This window comes from Kryptolebias marmoratus, linkage group LG14 (assembly GCF_001649575.2).
Source record: "Kryptolebias marmoratus isolate JLee-2015 linkage group LG14, ASM164957v2, whole genome shotgun sequence".
In the NCBI taxonomy this organism is placed as follows: Eukaryota; Metazoa; Chordata; class Actinopteri; order Cyprinodontiformes; family Rivulidae; genus Kryptolebias; species Kryptolebias marmoratus.
This window is the reverse complement of record NC_051443.1, coordinates 25274493-25292170: the sequence shown is the minus strand read 5'-3', so window position 1 is coordinate 25292170 and position 17678 is coordinate 25274493. Positions and strand designations below refer to the sequence as shown.

The following is a 17678-nucleotide window of genomic DNA, read 5'->3' as shown; positions in this document are numbered from 1 at the left end:
TCATTTCAGTGAGTCATCATGGTTGTGCCCTGAGTCCTCTGTTGCTTCAGATGAGGCTGATCCCCATGGATTTACAAACATATACACATTCAAGTCACTTGTTTTAAATAAATGCTTCTATTTTAATTCAGTTTTGGTCTTCAGGAGGATAATGACTGGTTGACCTCAGGCTACGACCCTGGTTCTGGCAGAGTCCGTGTGGATGACGGTCCTGGTCCTGGTCAATACCTCTAAATGGCACCAAGTGAAAGCCATTTTTATGAGATGTTTAGACTTTTCTAAAGATCCATTTTAAAGAAAATCAATAAATGCTGTTCTAACATGAGAACCTGACCCATTACCACCAATCTTTGATACAGAATATTTATCCGTTTAGTCTTACTTAATCTAATTTTCTTTACTTTTGAACCAAGAAATGATCCCAACTGTTGTGCTTACCAAACAGAAAAGAGACAAAAATATTCCGTCCTTGTTGCGTTTTGTCAGTAGGTTAATTTAGCCGTTTGCTGCCTCTGAGGTACCAGAAAATGGCCTAAATACATCACACTCAATGACACCAATTAATCACACACGGAGCTAATGAAGATTTCTTTACTTGCCTTAAGTACCCGGCACGTTATCTCCTCCCCGAAGATAAAAAGGTCAGCGTGATCCTTAAAGCCTCCGAGCGCACTTCAGTGTTGCTGAAGTGGTTAAATATACACGATTAACTATCCGTGGAGGAGCCGGGAGCTCGGCTCGTACTCACGCTTACGATGACAGATTACACAGATTTGTTTTAGCACTTAGCTGCTTATGTGTTAACTAAGCTATGATCAGACAGGATGCAGGAGTCACACCTGGAACTGAGAAACTTCTGCTGGCGCCGGGTTTCAGGACCGACAGAAACGACTGTGGACACAAATACAAACCTGGGTTGGACCAAGATGCAGATTATGACCCAAACTTTCTGCCTTTAGAGGACGGAGTCGGGACAGTTTCCCAGGTTGATGATCCGAACACAACCTTTGGTCGGATCCAAACCTCACTGGGATCAAAGACCGTCGGTGCTCCGAAAGAGTTTTAGGGACGACTCTGCTTCAACCGCACCAAACTTCAGCTCAATGCTTGTAAAAGTCACAGCTGGAAAGCCATATTTATAAGGCTAAGGTTAGCTGTGCCAGCCATCTTGGATCAGACTTAAGGTAATCAGTGGCAGGTGAACATCCAGCGATGACTTCCTGAAAGTTTCATTAAAGTGCATCCAGTGGTTTATGAGATATTTTGCTAACAGACAAGACAAATATAAAACCTTATTTGTACAATATGATTCATCACTGCAGCCAATAAATCAAACCTGATTTAAGAAAAAAAGGATTTAAAATTGGAAGTTGGTGCAAATAAAAGGTTTGAATTTAAATTTTGTTTTGTTTGAGTCGGACCAAAATTAAACTTTTCATTTCATGGATTTATTTTTAATAACCTGAGAGGAAATCATTCCAAACTGATGGGAGAAACGGATCCGACAGGAAGCAGGACTGAAAGGACCGCCGGGCCTCTCAGTCAGAACTCTGGGGCAGATCTGGGTCAGACGGGCTGGTTGGGTGCCAGGAAGCCGAGCCGAGCGGAGAACAGGCATTCTGGGAGCGCTCCTGCATTCGATCACAACTTAACGGCCATTTCCCGTGACTTCCCGGCGCCCTCGTTTAAGGTGCTTCAGCACCGGCGGCCCGCCGGCGCCTCAGCCTCCATCCTGACCGGACCACCTTAACAACTCCGCGCATGGCATTCAAACGAGCTTTGTTTACTGACGGGATTTGGCAGTCAGCCATTTTGTTTTTGCACATTTACATAAACACCAAATGGTGCCCGTTTCCTGCGTGTGTGAGCGAGCGAGCCGATTTCCTCCTGCAGAAACCCGACTGACTCCACAAACGCTGCCGAGCCGCGAGTTCGTCCACATGAGTGGGAAATTATGCATCGACCCAGCCAACGACACGGGGGGTGGGTCCGCCGCTGGGGGGTGGGTCCGCCGCTGCAGAGATTCTTCTGGATTCGTCCAGATTTTAGGAAACACTTCCTGCAGTTCTCCTTTCAGGAGGACAGGAAGACGCCGACTTCAATCTGGACCCAAGCGGACCGGATCTTTATTATTACCAATAAATTTAATAAATTAAATAGAACCACTAAACTGCTTCAAACTGGTGTCAGAGGAACAGTTTGTTCCCCGAATTACAGTTCTGTCCAACAGGAAACAGAAAAAGTGGTTTTCTTCTCCTCCACTCTTTAAACCAAAAAGATCCTGATCACTGGAACCAACACAGCCTCAAGATGGCCGCCACAACTAACCGACTTCAGCAAAAACAAAAAATGGATCCGTCGCCTTTTAGATCTGGAGCCAAAACTTCAAACTTCAGGGTCAACAATGTTAGTAAAATATCACGAAGCACTAAATGGGTTTTAATGAACCTTTCACTGGATGTTCGTCTACAAGGAGCCATCGGAGCCAAGATGGCTGCCACAGCTAATCAACATTAAGAAATCTGTTGGCAACTCCTGAATGTAATTAAATGTTTAAATTAAGTTTAACAAAAGATAAAAAACCTTCAGATATCCTGACGTCGTTCAGCTCGTTGATCAAACTCCAAAGATCGGAATTTAAAAGGAAAATTCCTGTTTGGAAACTAAAAACACACCAGCCTGTCACGGCAGTGTGCCGCTAAAATTAAATTAAATTCACTCTGAAATATCATTTAAATACAGATATAAATGCAGGAAGGAATTAAATCGAGACTCTTTGATTTTTTTCTCAAATAAAGGATTTTAGGTTTTATTCCAGATGTTTGGCGTCTTTTTGTGACGTCCTTGTCTCACCACCTGAGTGAAAGAAGTGTGTGTGTGTGTGTGTGTGTGTGTGTGTGTGTGTGGCAGCAGATGCCATTTGTTCTGAAATCAGCAGCTGGATCTGGGCTTCCCAGCGGGACTGAGCTACCAAACACACCCCAGCAACCACCAGGCGCACATACCTGTGGACGACACACACACACACACACACACACACACGTCATGTGGGACATCAGGTGTGTGTGAGGCTGACTGGTTGTGTTTTGTTAGTTGTGAAGGCAAATACAAACAAATAAAATGGAGTTTTGGCTTTTATTCTGAGGCGGAACAGAAAATAAACCAACACAGGAGACTTGAGTACGATCAGTTAAAATTAAGAGTTTTTATAAAAAATAAAAGCTGAAATATTAAAATTATCCATTCAATGAAGCAAAAACCTGAAAATAAGGTTAAACTTTGAGCTGGTTGTTATAAAATTAGTTCTGCAGCTGGAAGATCTGAAGTAGAAAAACCAAATGTTTGTCCAACGATGGACCCGTCCGAACCAGAGTCTCTGCAGGACTTTGTGGGCCGGGACCAGAACCAAGCTCGTCATGTTGTGATAGAAGCTACAGACCATCAGGGAGAGGTTTGTTTTTGTAAAATAAAACATAAAACCCAGAATAATCCAACAATAAACCAACCGAATGGTTCAGGGAGCTCCTCTGATTGGCTGCTGAGGTCCGATTGGAGCGCAAAGACAAATCGAGGCTTTCAGGAAGTAGTACACAGGAAGTACACAGGAGGTATGCGTGTTTAAGTAATGTAATACTACAGAATAAAAATCTGCTCTGACGTCGTTGGTCAAGCATGTTGAGGCTGACGTGACCTCTGACCCCAGCTGTCCTGAACAGTGTCTCCATCGTTGCCATCCTGTCCACAGTCCGACTGGACAATCGTTTTGGTTCATCAGAAATCCTGAAACTAAACTTGGAAGCTTTGGTTTGTTTCAAGGTCTTAAAGTTCTGTTTGGTATATTTTAGGAAACAAAGCTGTGACAAAACATTTCTGATAAAAAGGGAACGTTTGCGTTGGGGTCTTGCCCTGTGGACATCTGGGTAACTTCCCTCTGGGACACAGGACACCCCTGCTGCCTGAATGTCCTCAACTGTCTCCATCCTACAGTCCAAGTCCTTTGATAAGAACTTTGATAGCTTCTAAACTGACATTCATGAGCATTTCTGGATTGTCCCTGGTCTGCAGGAAGTGACGTCACGTGTCTTCTTCCTGAGTTATTTGGGGTTATTTTGTATTCCACGCTACACAAACCCACAAAGAAGAGACTAGACCGCAGAAACGGTGGAGAATCACTTTACAAACAATAAATATTGGGTTAAAGTTGCGGGAAAGTTGCGATTTCGCGGGGTTTGCTTGATTTTTTGTGTTAAAAAAATCCCAACATTACAAAATCCTGGAGGGTCTGTTCATACATTCCCCATTATATCCATTTATATCTACCAATGTTGTATACATGCACATCGGCCATTTAAACTGTAATAACTGAAGACTTATCGACTGATCTGCTATGAGCCCAAGTTCAAGCTTCCTGTCTGATCTAATAAGTCGTCCCGCCAGAATCCAAGTCTGTCTTTGGAGCCCAGAACTCCATCTTTAGTGAAGTCCGACGCTCCTACGTCGGCCTGAAAACACGCCGTGCCAAATGTACGTCACGTTTTGGTGAACCGCTGATGTCACTTCATGACAGGGATACCAACTTTCATCATTTTATCTTTATTAGTTTTTAGAGAGCTACCTGAAACTCCCGGAGTCTTTAACCCTGAAGACGGGCACCATCTGGTTCTCCCAGGATCGACTCTTGTTTTGACAATTAGTTCGGGGGGTTGGGGGGGATAGAGCCCTGCTGGGGGTGCAGGACTGAAACTAGGAGGAAAATCTGAACATAAAGGGGCAAAATAAAGACAGTAAAGTTGAGTTAATACATTTGTGCTCTTTAAGTGAAACGTGGAGGCGAGATGACTGAATCAGGCTGGATTTAATGATAACACTAATACTACTAATAAAAGTGACTATGTGGGCTAAACAATGTTGAGCCAATTAAGCGTTGCAGAGGAATCCATGTGCACAATGAGCACCCATGACTGAGCGCAGAGAGCGAGGAAGAGCTGCTTAATTACAGCCTGAAGAGACAGGAGTCTTCATCGGAGCGGAAAGAGACGGAGGGAAGAGAAGGAAGGATTCATGACTTATGAGCCAATGAAGATCGGCTTAAAAATAAAAAATCAAGTCAGTGAAACCTTGTTTACAACAACTCGTCCTGCTGATGTACCTGTGAAATACCAAAAAACATAAATTACCTTGTATTTTCACAACAAACAAAAAGCCCAAATTATAAAAAGAAGAAAGGGCAGGAGGTGAATTATGACAGCGATATAAAAACCTAACAAGCCAGAAGGCTTATAAAAAAACAAAACACCATCCTGACAACTCATTATGGGGGGGGAGGCTACACATCAGTGTTTTCAGGTCTAAAACTGATAAAATCCAGAAAACGGTGAATAAATATGAATCGGCTTCGCAGGGAGGTGTCAATGGACTGAATTTTAACAAGTGGAGGAAAAATAAAGATGTTTGGAGCCAAACTTTCAGTTTTATAAACTGCAGTGAAAAGACAAGAAGGAGCTGATCTGCTTGGTTTTATGTCTCATCTGAACACATTATTAAATCAAAATGCAACCATTTCTCACAGTTTTTAGATCACACCCATTTAAAAAGTTGGTTTTCTCCCCAAACTTCAGCAGAAAATAAACGGAAAGGTTTTATTCTTTGACAGTTTACTGCTGCTACTTTCAGGAAAACTTCTTTAAGACGATAAATCTGGAACGGCGCGACTGAACGGAGCAGAAAATATTTGGAAATGATAAGATTCAAACCCAGCCCAGTTTGGAGATCAACTGAAGAAACGTTCTCAAGTTTAACTTGATGACAGAACCGTTTCAAGATCTTTCAGTTTTAGTTCGGATTTTTGAAGACAAACAAACAGTTTTCTACAGTTCATCTATCTAAACGGGTATTTTTGCGTCTCACAGCTTCAGGACTTCTGGTTTCCTCTTAAATCTCCAAACCCTCATTGACTTCCACTGCATCCGAGCTCAGATCTTTCCTCTTTTAAAACAGGAAGTGACGGGGGATTTATAAAACTTGTCAGATCTCCAAATAAAACTGCAGAAACTTAAAAATGACTGTTTTCTCACAGCAACTGAGGCTTACTTTCTGCTCTGCATTTCTGTCGTATTAAGAAGGAAGTCAGGGTTTGTTATTATGGTGACCCCAACCTTGCACTGGCAGTAAATTTAACATTTGTTTTATATTTCTACAGTTTATCAGAAGCTCGGATTCTATTGCCACAAGGATCTCCAAATGATTTTTGGGCTTAAAGAAAATTAGAAGCTGCCGGTTTGCATCAACATTTCTAGTTTTTTTTTCGAGTTGCAGCAACTATTTTTAGTCAAGTTGCACCTAACTAATATAAATTTTGAGTTTGGTGCGACTTAGACTAGTCTAAATTATCAGCAAAACGTAAACTACCTTCGAAAGGAAACTAATCTGAGCTGAAGGACAAAAAGTGAGCAGAAAAATGTACATTTCCCTCACAAGGTGATTTGATCATTTTTCTGAATTATTTACCAAAACTACACAAATCAAAGTGACATGAAACATCGCTTCAGATTATGGATTATAACCTTTCGCATAAAATAACTTGAGTACATTTTCTATCTGCCACATCTACAAGTACACACTCAGATATTCACACACACACACACACACACACGTTCACTCAAGGATGCATAAACGCGGCGCTCCTCTCGTTCCCTCTTTGGCATGTCAGAAGCATTTTGCCGGGTGATTAATCGCCGTGGCGAGCGTTCGAGCCCCGCGGTCGGCCCCGGGGCATCGCCACGATCCCTGCACCTGCCACTCGGATCTGACCCCCCCCCCACACACACACACACACATACCACGACAAACTAACATCAACACAACCTTAACTACACACGAGGGTTTGCTGCATCCTGGATGACAGAATCTGCAGCAGCTTCAGTTGCAGCAAAAATAAAGATAAAGACTTAAAAATCCAAAACTTAAGTTTTAAATTCTGGTTTTCTGCAGCTGTGAGACAATCATAGTTCAAGGTCATTTCTCCAACCCTTAAAGCAAACTGTTGGGGTCCCCAAACTTTTCACAAACTAACAGAAACAGAACATTCGTGACCCAAACCTTTTTTGGTCAACAAACCTTAATAAACCACGATAACAACCATTAGACTGTTTTTTACCCTGTTATAAGTAAACTTAATCTATAATAACTAACATTAAAAAGTTATTTTTGGAACTCATCTCAGGAGCCCACAGTTGGGTCCAGAGCCCAACATTGGGGATCATCTTTTTAATACACATAAATAATCAACAAAAATAGCAACAGCAGAATTTAACTACGAAACAAAAGTTTTAAATAACTTTTTCCCCCCCAAGACAAATTTATCCAGGTGTCCGCTCACCGTCTGCACATTAATCTGTTGGTCTGATTAAAGCTGAAGATGAAAACTGGGGTCTAAAAACAGAATAAAGGTCCGATAAATCCTGAGATATTAGAATTAAACTTTTCCACCAACTGAAGTCATTTAAAAGCTTTTAAAAAATGATTTATTCCACATGACATCCAAAGGTTGAACATCTCAGCTAACGATCGAGCATTCCTTAAAGAATGCATATCACCCGCCATCGTTCATGCTGGAGTTTTAAACAGATCTTAAATTGGGAAATTGACAGTTATCACTTTCGGTTAAATCTGTTGATCATTGTATGATCTCTAAATGTTAGCTTAAAATCTGTAAAACTGACAGAATTCAAGCCATTTGTGTTGCAAAGGCCAATTATTTGTGGCAGCCATCTTTAATTGGACTGCCTCCAATGGTTGCACACGTAGCTTTAATGAGTCCTTCAAGAGTTTCATTAAAACCCATTCTGTGGTTTGAGATATTTTGCTAACAGACAGGATTGACTCCAATAATTTTAAGCTAAAATGTCAGCCTGTCAGTACGTGTTGTGAATGACTCTCAGCTACTACCACATCAAATTTTAGCTCAATATCTGTAAAAGTGACAGTTGTAGCCATTTTTGTGTTTGGTAAGTTCATTTAGCTTTGGTGGCCATCTTGAATTGGGCTTTTTTGTCATCTGCTACGTGACAAAACTTAATGACTGAACTACTAAACTGGCTGAAAAACAGGAAATGGAACTTAAAAATAAAGTGTTTCGACGAATTTTACAAAAACCGTTTAGCATTTTTATATAGAGTATATAGATATCTAAAAATCAGAAATCTGAACAATTTATTTTGGTTTACATTGTGATCGAAAGTACACTGCTAGTGGATGTGTTCTGCTATGAAAAGAACCTTAAATTGTATAAAAATTGAATAGAATGAGAAATTTTACAGAAATAATTACAATCTGTAGTAAACTGCAACAAAGTTTGCACAGGTACGCAAACTCCTGACATATTAAAGTACATATTCAGTATGATTCCAATTTAATTTTGTGCCTTTTACTACCATCACAAATTAATCACAGCCCAGTGAAAAACACGTTTAATGGTCTCAATTGTTAACATTCTGGGTTTTATGAATTCAAGCACGTTCAACCAAGTTATTACAACAATAACTTACATTTTATCATCTTTATACAAGTTTATCCCAACTTTGTTACCTATAATGCCACCTTTTCCTGGTCCTTTTAACAATATTTATGAATACGTTCATGTTTGCTAAGGTGTTTTCCAAGGAGAGTGAGAGAAGAAGAAACTGAACAAAGAAGTGGATGAAAACCGAGTTCGTCCTGGAGGATAATGGAGTTTGAGGTCTTGTTTGGGTCTCAGCTGGATCAGTTCAATGTATTCAGTGTGAGCGTCGCGGCAAACAGACTCGCACACAAACCCGGCACACTAAGTGAAACTGCCCTCCGAGGTGGGAATTTACATAATGATCCCGTATCAGTTTGATTTATCAGTTCAAATCCAGATCTCCCGTTTCTTTACGATCCCCTGAGAGGCGCCGTTTACTGGTCTGCTGTCCCTAATCGGATGAGCAAGGCACTAACACGGCCTGGGTGAGGATCCGATTCCCAGCGGGGGCCCCCCACACGTGTTAAAAATTAATACACACCCCGTCCAGCTAAATGGGACGTTAATATTAGAAATATTTAAGGATAAAATAGGAGTTGTACGTGAAGGCGACAGGAAACGATTCAGAGTCAAACAAACAGGAACCCTTGGGGGATGAATTGTGCAAAGGGAGCTTTAATTTTATGAGTAATTACGTTGAATGAAAGATAGTCTAAGAGAAACAAATAGACGCTGTTTTAAGGGCTCCTCCTGTAATAAATGGTGCACGATTTTTTAGTTCATAGTATTTCTGCAATAGTAATTTACATTTAAAGTGTCCCTGTGCTTTTGTTTGTTGCACTGCCATGATACAACAAGCAAAAGAAAGGCATAAATTGTCTTAAAGTCATATAGAATGATCCTTACTTTAATTTATTTATTTTTTTAATGTTCATTAAAGCACCCTTCAACATTTACCGGAATCTCTCCGGTAAAAACGGCGAAGCTGTTGTAATTTGAACAACTTGCCATCTTCAATAAAATAACTAAAAAATGTAATGTAAGAAAATAATTATTATCTTTAAAATGATATGAAAACAAAGTTATAATTATTAATAAACTGTAGATTAATATCATGGGCGTTGAAGCGGTTGCTAATTTCCCGAATCTCTCCGGTAAAAACGGCAAAGCTACTGTGAGTCGAAACAACTTGCCATCTTCAATAAAATAACTTTAAAAAATTGCAGTAATGTAAGAAAATAATGAATTATTATATTAAAGATGATATGAAAACAAAGTTATAGTTTTTTAAATAAGCTGTGGATTAATATCATGGGCGTTGATGCACTTGCTGCTTTCCCGAATCTCTCCGGTAAAAACGGCGAAGCTGCTTTTTGAAAGAACCAATAAAAGTAAACTTTTACTAAAAATTGCAGTAATCTAAAAGAAAGGTATAGTCTTTAAGTCTTAAAAGATCTGATTTTAGTTTTTAAAAATGAGAAAAATGTTTTAATTTCCTTCACAGCTTTCGGAACCAATCCGGTAATAAAGGCGAAGCTGCTGTGATTTCAGCAACTCGCAGGTGTCAAGGTCTTAAAAAAATAAATAAATAAAAAGACAAAAGTAATGTAGGAAAAGTATAAATTACAGTCTTAAAAAAAAAAAAAAAAAATCATATAGAATGAGTCTATCTAAACTTTAAAAATAACAAATATTATGGCTACTGAAATGCTTTCCAGAAACTCTCCGGTTAAAAAAAAAAAAAAAAAGAAAACTTTTCAATGTTGTTGAGAAAAAATTAAAACAGAAAATAAAAAGTGCAGGAATTACAGTCTTAGTTATATGAACAGTTATATTTTGAACACTAGATTAATATGACATAATAGTAAATAAAAAGAACCATTAACAGACCGAATATTTAAACTGTGTCAGACTCTCAGTTATAATAAAACCCACGGAAGACAGTTTATAAACTGATATAGCCCGAATTAAACAGATTACCTGTGGCGGCCATTTTGAGTCAGATTGAGTCCAAAAATTAACACATTAGCAAACACGATGATGGCTATAACTCAGTTTTACAAATACTGAGCATCATTCGAAACATGTAGCTCGAGCGCTAACAGGTCTGACTTGATTCAAGATCATCAACTTTAACAAAAATGGCTTTAACTCAATGAATCTTTAAAATATTGAACTAAAATTTGGCGTAGTAATAGGCGAGAGTCAATACTGCGAATGCCAAGAGATCGTGTGACATCTTTAATTAAAACTTTGACATCAACTGTTAAAATCAACCGTTATTGCAAAATATGTCACAAACCACTGGACGGATTCTGTTTATTCACTGGATGTATGTCACCTAATTACCTTTTGAATCAACCGATTCAAGATGCCCGCCACAACTAATCAACTTTAGCCAACAAAAATGGCCATAAAGCAGTCGTCGTTAAAGATGCTGAGCTAAAATTTGGTGTGGAAGTAGTTCAGAGTCATCTCCAACACATGCCCCGAGCACCAATAATTCACAGGTGGTATTTATTTAAAACACTGGCACTGAAGGTGGCAAACTTTAGTTTCATGTTATGAATTATTATAATGAAATCAGAGTTTTTCCTGCACAGATTTAAAGCTCCTGAACACTTTGGGGGTTTTAGGACGGTTGTTTTTCCTCCTGATTTCGAGGCAGCTCAGTTCATCTCGAAGCCCAACTTCAAAACATTCACAGGTACGATTCAGTCATCAGGTTGCACAGTTGTCTGGGAAAATTTGTCTTTTGATGCTGATCAATTAAACATGTCTGATCTTTCTTCGTTACCAATCTTTAATTTAACATTTACTCACTCATTCACTCTCATTTGTTCATCCATTTATGTATGATCTCTGCTGCCGTCTCGATCTTGCATGCATGGATTTATATTAATGTATTTTTTAATAACACTGTCGGCTGCATTCAGTGTGATTGACTTCAGTCAAATGTACATTTTAATTTAACGCGTTTGATCAGGAGTTTAATTCATTCACCTGTTAGTTGATTCTATATTCAACCCGTCAGTTGGATCTAAATTTTTCAGCTGTGATCTGTTCAGGTACGATGAATATCAAGCTCACCTGTACGACAGGAATCCGGTTACCGGATGAAGCCACCACATCAGCCATCCTGCAGATTTGAGCGTCACTGTTGGGATAAACAAAAACAAAGAAGTTTTAATTATTCAAGTCACGACTTCTGCACTCCAAGATGTGAGGAATAAATTCACGGAGGAGCCCTTTAAAGACGAGTGTTTGAGGGAACGCCATCGTCTGCAGATGGCAGAATAATCCTCTGATGCAAGTGAATAAAATCAATAAATACTGATCAGTGCATAAATCAGCTTTTTCCAATCCTCTCAGCTCAAGTAAATCAGCAGAACAATAAGTAATAAACTTATGTTTTGTGTCTTTCCCAGGCTGGAAATAATGTTTTCCCTTTTTTTGGTGGAAATTGGTAAGCGTGTTGGTTAGCCGGAGCCAGCCTTTCCCTGTTTTCCTGCATTCCTCCCTCTGTGCGTTTCTATAGTAACCTTGGCTAAAATCCAAACAGCCGGTAGGGCCCTCTGAAGGGCATTACGCAGGCAAGATGAAAGATTTCCACCAGGCGACTGCAGCTTCCAGGCAACGGATGAATGTGATTTCTAAAAAAGGAGGAGACCAGCGCATCAAACCGTCCGGTTCTCCGTTAGACACCCGACATCCAGTGTAACAAAGCCAGACTGAACATTTGGAATAAAAACCGTCACACGACGCGTATTTAACGTCTCGTTGAAAATCTACAGAGAATGTCGGAAAAATCCGTTCCCTCAGTTCTGGAAACCGTGTCCACAGATGTGCCATCCGGTTCCTTCAGTTGAGTAAATCTTAGAGATGGCGTACCTTTTTATTTTGAGTGGGTTTCTGCAGAAACCTTAACCTTTTGACTTTGATAAATCCTATCGTAACGGTTGATTAGGGTTCCTTTAGTTCTGTTCCTAGGGTTTCTAAAAGCAGAACAGGCTTCTCTTTTGTGGATTATGAGTTTCTAACAAAATACCTCATTAACCACTGGACGGATCAACTCCCAAAAAGTAACTGTTGGATGAATTTCTTAAACTGAGCAACTCAAGATGGCTGCCACAGCTTCTCAATTACAAAAATGGCTGCAACTCAGCCAGATTTGCAGATATTGGCCTAAAATTTGGTATCACAGCTGAGAGTCGGACCAATATGAGGTCTTTATTTCAAACTTTAGATTATTAAATTGTGGGTGATATGCATTCCTGCAAGAAATATTTGCATTGTCTGAGATTTTTTAGTAAATAAATGGAATTTAATAGATTGCAGATCATCTAAAAAGGGGCTCTTAAAGGTTTTTCTACGCAACACTATGGTACATTTGTAGTTTTCAAGTTTTACTTTTTTAAAAAAAAAAATTGAATTGTGCTTTGATTAAAGTAGACTTTTCATTAATAAAGAATTGAAATAGTTTTAAAGTTCTGCCTGAAGTTTTCCATTGTTTAATGTTTATAACGACACCTGTTCTGAATTTAATGTTAAATCTCCTCGCTGTAAACAGAATATTGTCGTATAAACAAAAAGTCACGACACCCTTAAACACAAACATTCCTGCTCCTCTAAAAAGTTTTTTTTTTTTTTTTTTTTTAAACCACCGAAGACGGATTTTCCCAGCCACTCGGCTTGTCTGTTGATCATTGAAGGAGTTTAAAACTCGGAGCACCAATGTTTCTGTTTGTTCCCTGAAATATTCAGAGGCGCCACATCCACATGAATCATTCACTAAGGAAGTGATTGCTGTAAACATGAAGTGCCATCTCTGCCACTGCGCGCTGAAAAATTCATGCTTTTTAAGTCATAAATTATGACATGGCTTTTTCTCTTTGCTGGAAGGAGGGAAGGTGAGGGAGCGCCGACTTCCTCAAACATCCTCTTCTTCACGTCCCCATGTCATAAACATGTGGGGAAAAATTACATTGTTTTAGGAAAACGGAACCCAAACTGTGGAAAACATACCATTATATACTGTAAAGGAACATATTTATGAGATCTATGGTTCTTTTATTAATCACCAACAGCAGTTGGGTTTTTATGTTAACTGAATTATTCAGCTTCTGTCCAAAATCATCATCAACTGTGATAAAAACACCAAAAATCGATTAATTTTACCTGTAATTAAAAGGTGCCAATGGCCAAACGATGCATCCTTACAGCATTATTTTATTCTTCCATTTCAGTGGCAGACGTTGATTCAGCTGTACGATGAAAGAATCCACACAAAAGAAATAAAAATATATCAAAACAGGCAGCTTGAACTGAAATTTTGTGTTATGATTTCTGGTTAAAGTATCATCGTACAGCATAGATGAAACTCAAATAAACTTCAAAATTTCCCCATTAAATACAAATATTTGGTTAAATGATCGTAAAACCCGAAGCAGAATAAATATTCAGTTTAAACAGAAAGTTGGACTCTGCCTGACTGAACCAGAGTTCTGATATTTTTAACAGTTTTTACAGAATCACAGCTTTAGTTTGTTATTTTACCAAAGAATGATCAAATTACAGTTTGATGAAGTCACCAACTTTTAGAACCAATTAAACCTTTTCAAGTTTTGGCAAACAAACATTTTTTTTAACTTTTTTCTACATTTTTTTTGCCAGCTTACATTATTACAAAAATAAGCTCAAATACTTTTTCAGCTTCAGAGAAGAAAGTTGATGAATGTTGGCCTTTCAAGCAAATTCCTAATGATTACCATTACTGGATTAATTCACACCTAAATTAAATGAAGACTTGTCACAAACACATATAATCTGAAAGCACCTCACCTTCGACTCCAAAACAAACATTTTCTTGTCACAAAAGCAGATGAACCAAAAAAACCCAAACTGATCTGCAGCCAAACAAACAAACCTTGATGAGTAACACAAAACACCTGTGGTGATCAGTTCTCAGGTGTGAGGGCGGGGAAAAGACAGGAAGCAAAACCTACAACCTGACATTTCAAAATAAAACAGGAAGTCAGGGCAAAACAGGAACGCAACCAGAAGCTTTACATAAAAAAGCAACAAACAAACAAACAAACAAGACCAACCAGGCTGAAGTTTGGGATATTTACAGAAACTAAAAAACAAAATCTAATTCTTGTTCTTTAAACCTTTTAAACTGTATAATTATTCCATCGCAACAGGAAACTGCAAACAGGAAACTACAAACAGGAAACTGTAAACAGGAAACTGCAAACAGGAAACTAAACAGGAAACTGTAAACAGGAAACCAGCGGTGTGAAGGTTGACTCTGGATTCTTACTCCTGATGACATCCAGGCTGTGATGAGCAGATGGTGACCTTTGACCTTAACTGTATGAACATGCACGAGCGTTCAGAACATGGTTGTCCTCCTCCACCATCACAGCCATCATCGGTACTTTAGTTTCAGTTTATAAACCCCAAATGTTTCTGTGTTCCTTCCTTAATCCTCCCTGCTTTCAGTGCTGCCAGATCCTGATTCATTTTTTGTGTTTTTTAGCGAGTGTGTGGTCCTTCGTATCTGCGTTTGTGTGTGTTCCTCTGTCTCACCTTCAGGCGAGTCGATCCTCTTACCGTAATACCATTGCCTAATCTCGGAGGCGTATCAGAGGCAGCTCGGAGCGCTCGGCACTAATAGGTTCACACAAATGGGATCTAGTCGGAACCCTCCCAATCCTCCCGCCGCTGTAAATATGGCGAGCATTATCTGAGTCCGCCTGCAGGCCTTCGATGTGGAACCGATGCAGATTTGACAGAGAGGCTCGGAGATAGCAGCCAACAACAAAAACGATGATTTTACATCATGTTAACGGTGTTAAAACGAGACGAATCTGATCGAGTTTTAACTTCTAAAACTGAAGGGAACAAAGTAAAGATAAAAACTACATTTATGATTTTATCCTTGCCTTTTTAAAGACTATTGTAACTTTCATCTTCCGTTCTGTTTCATTCTGCCTGGTTTGTGATTCTAAGATTTATTAAATCTTATTTCTTAAATTTCCCGGAGTCAAAGTTTTAAGATAAATCCTATTATTGAGACTGAATGAAACTTAAAAATAAAACCAGGAATGGTAGAAGGAATGCACATCACCCTCCACCTTTCAGCCCAAAGTTTGAAACAAAGACCTTCTGTGGCATGTTGGGATGACTCTCAGCTACTACCGCACCAAATCGGAGCTCAACATTTACAAAACTGAACAAATTATTGCCATTTTTGTGTTTGCTTAGGTTGTTTAGCTGTGGCAGCCATCTTAAATCAGGCTAATCATTTGTAGATGTCCATCCAACGTCAGTCCAGTGGTTTGTGAGATATTTTGCTAACAGACAAACAAACCCACACTCGGACAGTTGCATGATCGCCCATTTATCATGGCGGCTCTAAGCAAAATGGCTGCATAAGCAGTTTTTTTTAGTGCAAAAAATATTGAGGAAAAAAGTTCCTGGAAAAAAAAGATTATTTTTAATATTTATGTAGATTTTAGTTGTAAAAAGCATCTAATGTCAAATTTAACTAATTTATTGAAATGACGTTGAGATTAAATTTCTAGTTGTTTTTTTTTTGTAATTTAAGGTTTAAATTAAATATTTTATCCTGAAATAGGTTTGCACAGTGGTGCGGTGGTTAATACTGTCACCTCTCAGTAAGATCTCAGGTTCAGTTCTCAGCGTGTCGTTTTCACCGGATACTCCGGTAATTCCTATTTTATTTATTTTTATTAAATAAGGCTCAACGATTTATTATTTGTTTAAAACATGGCTGCACAGTGGTGTAGTGGTTAGAGATGTCGCCTCACAGATAAAGAATCTGTGATTTGAGCTCCAGAGTTTTTACGTAGATCCCTCTCCGACGCAACGAAAGTACCGGAGTGTCCGGTTTTCTCTGGACACTCCGGTACTTTCGCGTACGATGAATCAGTCCTAAATTAACTTCAAGAGCGTTTCTCTGCGTTATTTGATCTACAAAGACTTTAATGTAAAATAATTTTGGTAATTACATTTTTTTTAGCACATCAGAATATATTTAATAGAAAATATTTAATTTTTTATCACTATCCCAATCTTTACAGAAATTGTTTCTACATTTAAATTTCTGTTTTTAGTTTTTACCTTTTTCTTTTTACTTCAGTATTAGTATTTTGATTGTGTTTTGATTTATTCTATATAGTATTTCTTATTACAGTTTTGCATCTGGTTTATTTCTTTTTCTGCAACGACAAACAGATTTTACCAGTGATGGGAAAACAGTAACCCTTTAATCTTAATTAAGTTAAACAAATCTCTTTAAAATGTTTTATTGTTATTATTCAAACACTCGTATGCTGCTTGTATTAACGATATCATTCATCCATTTTTCTTTACATTTTGACAGGGAGTTGGTGTTTTTCTGATGGCAGACATTTTGACACAAACCTCCGATTATCTGACGGAAAGATCAGCTCAATAAGAGCAAAACTGATGCAAAAAAAAAATATATTTATTTCTGTTAAATGCAACATGAAAGGAAGGGGCAACCCAAAAAACTGCAGCTGTTTGTTCAAAATTAGAACACGTTAAGACATTAATTAAGACAACAACGACCCAGGTACGGTTAAATTACCCTGCATGGGTTTTCAAAAATCCCCCCCCCAGATCCCCAAAATGCTGACCAAGCCTTAAACGGCTCGGTTAGAAGAAGATCCGGTTATTTAAGGCGAAGGTTTGGTGATGAAACCCGTTTCCACAGCTGACCTCCAGATGAGATCCTGCTGGAGGAAAACACGATCACGCAGTGACACCAAGAGGCTGCAGACAGAAACGCTTTCCTCAGACAGGAAGTCTGACAAAAAATATGAATCCGATTTCAGACACGACTGTAATCCACAAACATTCATTTATTAGAAATAAATGCTTCTTAAATGTGTAACCACTGACCAATATGGTGACCATTTTAAAGTTGAAATTAAGAGCAATAATATACAGTTTAGTTAGTTCAAACTATTTGTTTTGATGTGTAAATTAAAGTACAATTCTAGGTTAGAAATGACAAGAAGAAACTAAAAAATGCAAATATACAGATCCATACAAATGGTCCATTTTATACTGAACAATAGTGACCCATTTTTCTGTCCCAGTTAAAAACAGGGGTGTCAAACAGTAA

General features: G+C 38.6%; 1 long non-coding RNA gene across 4 annotated transcripts in view; it reads right to left on the bottom strand.

Moving 5' to 3' along the window:
* Positions 1-14392, bottom strand: part of LOC112451209 — a 30748-nt gene extending 16356 nt beyond the window's left edge. For 3 of the 4 annotated variants that reach the window (XR_005234007.1, XR_005234006.1, XR_003039993.1), the window contains exons 1-3: positions 14342-14392; positions 13679-13764; positions 11591-11657 (exon numbers count right to left, since the gene is read on the bottom strand). This is a non-coding gene — a long non-coding RNA (uncharacterized LOC112451209). Of the gene's footprint in view, positions 1-2883; positions 3006-11590; positions 11658-13678; positions 13765-14341 lie in introns of those variants that run through there. The other variant, XR_003039994.2, reaches the window with a different exon arrangement.
* Positions 14393-17678: the final 3286 nt, after the last annotated feature.